This window comes from Pristis pectinata, chromosome 14 (genome assembly GCF_009764475.1).
Source record: "Pristis pectinata isolate sPriPec2 chromosome 14, sPriPec2.1.pri, whole genome shotgun sequence".
In the NCBI taxonomy this organism is placed as follows: domain Eukaryota; kingdom Metazoa; phylum Chordata; class Chondrichthyes; order Rhinopristiformes; family Pristidae; genus Pristis; species Pristis pectinata.
The window spans coordinates 25,637,638-25,643,989 of record NC_067418.1 but is presented as its reverse complement, the minus strand read 5'-3'; positions in this window follow the sequence as shown (position 1 = coordinate 25,643,989).

Below are 6,352 nucleotides of genomic sequence, written 5' to 3'. Positions count from 1 at the left end.
GGCATTGGTGTCCAGTTTTGATTTTAAGAATTTCCATATGATTCATAATAAAGCAGTCTCTCCAAGTAAATCCAGAGAAAGCCATTTTGGAGCAGATGTTCCCAGGATGCACTTCTTGACATATTTATAACCCAATTTAACTTATAAAGTATCAGTGGAATTTTTTTTAAAATTTAAAACAGCAGTTAACATTTGAGTGCATGTTGTGAGTACTGAAATCTCCTGATTACAGTGTCATCAATTAAAGAGAAGCAAATCCTCTGTAAGAATTCCCTTGGATTGCTCCACTTCAAGATGCCTGCATCATTGCGTAATAAATGTACAGGACTTTTGGAGAAGACTTTAATGGGAAGAACATGAAAAGTTAGATTTTAATAAGTTTCTCACTTGATTCTCCAGATAATTTATGGTATAAATTATGAATTTATAATCCTAAGCATTAAATCAACTTCCTGTTTGGCACTCCTTGACTTAATAACTGTTTGCTTGCATTTGTCATTTTCTGCATTAATAAGCTGTCAGCTATAAACTTCTAGCACATGATTCAAACTTTTGGACAATGGTTTGACTGTTTGAAGGATCATTGCTGTTAAAAATCCACATCAAAGACTCCTAATTTTGTACATTGCTTTTTCAATAATTAGCAGCACTTTTTCTGTTGTGATCTGTAGAACTGTCCTAGCTCATTTAAAATGTAGGAGAACAAACAATTGAAAACTATTTTTAAATACTGAATTTCTTTTCTCTTTGCATCTACGCTGCACATACTTGGAAAATAAATGCTGGCATTAGAAGTACTGAACTCTGCAGAATACAATTAAATTTGATTATATGGTTCTACAAGGACAAAGTGACCCACTTAATTGGCAATCCATTAACTACCCTACCACCAGTGCACAATGTTGCAGTGTGTACTACCTACAGAATATATGGCATTTCCCTAGGCTACTCCAACAGCATGTCCCAAACTTATGACCTCTACCACAAAGAAGGACATTGAATGACCATTTGGGAGACTGGTGGGATGGATGGGGATGAATCTTCTGGCTACTGTGGGGCTGCAGGCATCTTCAGTCAGGTGGTAACAGGGCATTTCTGCATGCCTTCTCTCCCCAACCCCTCCACCCTCTGAGGCACAACTATCAGGAGTTGGGCTGAGCCGAGCAGAGCTGGGAGTGCTGAGCAGGGTTACTCGTTCATCGAGTCAGTGAGGCCTGCCGGCAACAGTTCTTCCCATGCCTACTCTTCCCCCATCACAAGTGTTTCTGTGATCCTCTCCCACACACGTTTGTGTTCAACTTACAAACAGTTCGGGTCACAAACTGTTATCAGGAACAGAACCCTGGTGTAACCTGGGGACTGCCCGTATTGTGTTATGATACTCATTTTATCAAAGCGACTACATCCAGAACCTGTCAAGACGCCACTGTTGCATCAAATCATCACTCCCTGTTACATGTATTCTTTTCAAGAAAATAACCTGGAAAAGTTTGTTAGCATTAGTCTGTGACCCTGTAAGTTACACAGATATAATGGCAATACAATTTGCTCTAGAGTCTGGAAAATTCTATGGGAGAGATATTATTAGCCACTGTTGTGGCTCAGCAAATAACTGATAGTGTATTTTATTTAATATGTTACTCAAGTAAAAATAGCATGAACTGTGTTGCACTTTCAATGCATTCCTCATCTTACAGAATTACTAGTCTTTTCCTCCAATATCTTTCCAATCCAAAAAAATCTCTATTAACTATAACTGTACCATGCCTTATAGTAGATTTATGATAATGAAGTAAATTTTGCTGTATTGTCATGAGCTGCAAGTTAAATCAACATCCCAGACAGGAATTCTCTCTTAAAGAAGTTTCAATTTTTCAAAAACTCTTTGCATTCATTCTTTCTACATGGGCCTGCAAAATGTAAATGATCCGATCCCAGGAAGCTAAAGTTCTGATCTGCAGGTTAACTTTGACATACACATGGGAGGAAAATCAGCCCTTTAACCCATTGAGGGGATGGAGATGCACAATACCTATAGAATAGAAAATTATTAGAACATCCATGCCTAAAAGTTAGACCCTTCCTAACCAGGAGCACTAAATCTACACAATGTGGTTAACCTGCATCTATTCACATCAGTTTAGGTTCCTAACCATATTCAGTTATGATCCTGGTGAAAATGCCAAGGCGCATTTTCAGTGTGCTTTTGGGTTAATTAGTGAGTCAAACAGCACTTGCCAACCTATTTCTATGTTAATTGAAGCCAGGATTATAATCCTCAGTAGGCACTCTTGACAGAGTCACTCTTATAAATGAAATGTGCATTGCTGAATGTGCTGCAGCTGTATAGGACCCTGGTCAGACCCCACTTGGAATACTGTGCTCAGTTCAGGTCACCTCACTACAGGAAGGATGTGGAAGCCATAGAAAGGGTGCAGAGGAGATTTACAAGGATGCTGCCTGGACTGCGGAGCATGCCTTATGAAAGCAGGTTGAGGGAACTCGGCCTTTTCTCCGATGATATATGCTGGCATTAGAAGTACTGAATGAGGATGAGGGGGGACCTGATAGAGGTATATAAGATGATGAGAGGCATTGATCGAGTAGATAGTCAGAGGCTTTTTCCTAGGGCTGAAATGGTTGCCACAAGAGGACATAGGTTTAAGGTGCTGGGGACTAGGTATAGGGGAGATGTCCGGGGTAAGTTTTTTTACTCAGAGTGGTGAGTGCGTGGAATGGGCTACCGGCAACGGTGGTGGAGGTGGATACAATAGGGTCTTTTAAGAGACTTTTGGATAGGTACATGGAGCTGAGAAAAATAGAGGGCTATGGGTCTCTAAGGTAGGGACATGTTCAGCACAACTTTGTGGGCCGAAGGGCCTGAATTGTGCTGTATGTTTTCTATGTTTCTATGAATCTTTGTGAAATGGCTGCAAAGGAGACTCTACAGGGAAATGCATCCTTTCACTCTCCCAGACTCAGATCAGGTGACAACATACCGTTTTCCTGAACAGAGAGCACTAATGACTTTCCTGATTCTGTGGCACACAGCAAGCTGCCATTTGGATCTGTCCAGAGACTAACTAGTTCAAGATCACTGCAACCTTGACTTAAGGACAGCGCAGCCCAGATATGGGTCCATGGTGGAGTTCTGCAAGAATGACGCAGTTTGGGAAATCTGACCTTGGACTTACAAACACAGAATTGGAAAGCTTCAGCCTCCAGATACATTTCTCTTTCAAGAGTAGGAGATTTATGATAAGAAAGTGGCTCCTTAAATCCTCACAGGGATTGGATCACAGAAATGAGCTTGTCTCCCTTCCTCCTTCAGGATTCCTGGACAGCCAAGTCTTCCTCCAACATTTGTTCTGTAGTTTCAGCTCGTGTAGCACATCCAGTGGGACCATCACAGGAGGATTCCTGGCAGAGGTAATGTGGAGAAATAATGGTATATCTCACTAATATTTGCTGTGCAACTTTGCATCAGCATTCTGAGTCACCAAGGTTGCCTCCAGTAGTTCTGCTATATATTTCAGAAGTGCCAAGTGGGTGAATTGTCCTTTAAACATAGAACAGACAGTACAGCACAGTACTGTTCCTTCAGCCCATGATGTTGTGCCGACCTATATTAACCTTATCCACATTCAAACCATCCTCCTCTCTACTTCACCTCCCATAACCTTCTAGTCATCTTTCATCCATGTGTTTACCTAATGGTCTCTTAAATGACACTGTCATATCAGCCCCTACCACCACCCCCAGCAGTGCATTCCAGGCGCCCACCACTCTGTGTGTAAAAAAAAAATCACCTACCTCTGATGTCTCTTGAATTTTCCTCCATGCACCTTAAATGGGTGACCTCTAGTATTGGCTGTTACCACCCTGGGGAAAAGATGCTGGCTATCCACTCTCTCTATGCTTCTCATAATCTTATATACCTCTATCGAGTCACCTCTCATCCTCTGTTGCTCCAAAGAGAAAAGCCCTAATTTGCTCAGCCTCTCCTCATAAGACATGCTCTCCAATCCAGGCAGCATCCTTGTAAATCTCCTCTGCACCCTCTCCAAAGCTTCCACATCCTTCCTATAATGTGGTGACGAGAACTGAACACAATATTCCAAGTGTGGTCTAATGTCACGGACTCAGTGAATGTCCCTTGAAGAGAGAGTGTGTGTGTGTATTTGTGTGTGTGGCATGCTTACGTCAATAGAAGATAAAGGATGTAATGACGTTGTTGAAGAAGTCAGAAGAAGAGAGAGAAGGAGAGAGAGAGAGAGAGAGAGAGAAGGGAGAGAGACACCAGCCTGCTAGTTTTCTCTATCGATGGATGAGAAACAATAACTGTGTCTGCCACTGAAATCCATGTATGGAAGTTGGAAGTAATCCGGTGGAGTTCACTTTGTTGCCGACCTGTAGAAGGAAACAGGTATTTGTGTGTGGACGACCACGATTCGGATGCTTTTCGGGGTGAGGAAGTCACTACCGAATAAACACTTAAGTGTCGTTTGGGTTCCATCGTGGAACATTTGGATTTCGTATTTACTCTCTCTATGCTTCTCTACGTCTACGTCTTATCTTCAGACAACAGTGGTTGTTGAAGAAGCTCTTGCTCATGTTTCACCTTATGGCTTGCGGAACTGAACTTTAAGAACCATTCCTGAACTTGGAGTTTGGGACTTTGTCACACACACACACACACACACACACACACACACACACACACACACACACACACACACACTCTTTGGGGTTAACGTTCAAGGTTTAACATTTTTGAATTCTAACATACTAACATTTTTACTTTTATTTTACGTATTATCATTAGTAATTAATAAAATAGTTTTTAACACTGAATCATGCTCAGTGTGTTTCTTTTGTTGCTGGTTTGTGACATCTAACCAGAATCTTATAGAGCTGCAACATTACCTCTCGGCTCTTGAACTCAATCCCCTGGCTAATGAAGGCCAGTGCACCACGTGCCTTCTTAACCACCCTATCCACTTTGCGGGATCTATGTACTTGGACCCCAAGATCTCTCTTCCTCCACACTTCTGAGAATCCTGCCATTAACCATGTACTCTGCATTCAAGTTTGATCTTCCACAGTGTATCACTTAACCATAGAACCATACAGCACAAAACAGGCTCTTCGGCCCACCATGTTGTGCCGTCCATCAAACCACCCTCACACTATCTAACCCTTTCCTCCCGCATATCCCGCTATCTCACATTCATCCATATGCCTATCCACCAAACTCTTGAACCTGTCCAATGCATCTGCCTCCACCACCACTCCAGGCAGTGCACTCCATGCACCAACCGCTCTCTGGGTGAAAAACCTCCCCCTGACATCTCCCCTGAACCTCCCACCCATAACCTTAAAGCCATGCCCTCTTGTCTTGAGCATTGGTGCCCTGGGAAGGAGGTGCTGACTGTCTACTCTATCTATTCCTCTCAATATTTTATATAGCCCTATCATGTCTCCTCTCATCCTCCTCCTTTCCGGTGAATAAAGCCCTAAAACTTCACACCTCTCTGGACTGAACTCCACCTGCCACTTCTCCACCCAGCTCTACATCCTGTCTAAATCCCATTCCAACCTACAATAACCTTCTGCACTATCTAATACACACCAACCTTCATGTTATCTGCAAACTTACCAACCCACCCTTGCATGACTCCGTCCAAGTCATTTATAAAAAAAAAATCAAAGAGCAGGGGTCCCAGAACAGATCCCTGCGGAACACCACTAGTCATAGATCTTCAGGTCGAATACTCCCCTTCTACAACCATCCTCTGCCTTCTGTGGGCAAGCTAATTTCGAATCCACACAGCCAATTTTCCATGGATCCCATATCTCATGACTTTCTGAATAAGCCTATCATGGGGAACCTTGTCAAACACCTTGCTAAAATCCATATGTACCACATCCATGACACTACCATCATCAATTTGTCTTGTCACTTACTCAAAAAACTCTATTAGGTTCGTGAGGCATGACCTGCCCTTCACAAAGCCATATTGACTATCCCTAATAAGAATATGCTTCTCCAAATGCTTCTAAATCCTGTTCTTAAGAATCCTTTCCAATAGTTTGCCCATCACTGATGTAAGACTCACTGGTCTATAATTCCCAGGATTATCCCTTTTACCTTTCTTAGAGAATGGAACAACGTTTGCCATCCTCCAATACCACTCCTGTAGTCAGGGAGGACTCAAAGATCATCGTTAACACTCCAGCAATCTCTTCCCTCGCTTCCCATAGTAACCTGGGGTAGATCCTGTCCAACCCCAGGAACATCTATCCTAATGCTTTTTAGTAGCTCCAACACTGCTTCTTTCTCAACTTTGAC